Genomic DNA, 315 nt, shown 5'->3' with positions numbered 1-315 from the left:
TTTTTTTGTTTGTTTGTTTTTAACCATTATACGTGTTCCTGAGAAAAAGCTATATAACATATATTTATACATTTAAGTCCTACTTCTCATTTACTATCATTATTCCACTTGAGATATAATTCTTTAGAAGAAAAATGGCTAGGAGACTTTTCATAAAAGCACACAAATATAACAGAATTGTAGATAATCATGCATTTAAAAGAAAATTATACTTTCTTGAAAATGTATTAAGAGTAGTCCAAACAATACAAAGCAGGAATTTAGAGTAAGAACATAAAGGCATTTCAACCTGTTTTGTTGTTTTTGTATCATTTT

This window comes from Galeopterus variegatus, unplaced genomic scaffold, assembly GCF_000696425.1.
Source record: "Galeopterus variegatus unplaced genomic scaffold, G_variegatus-3.0.2 Scaffold1577, whole genome shotgun sequence".
Taxonomy (NCBI): domain Eukaryota; kingdom Metazoa; phylum Chordata; class Mammalia; order Dermoptera; family Cynocephalidae; genus Galeopterus; species Galeopterus variegatus.
This window is presented reverse-complemented; position numbering follows the sequence as displayed.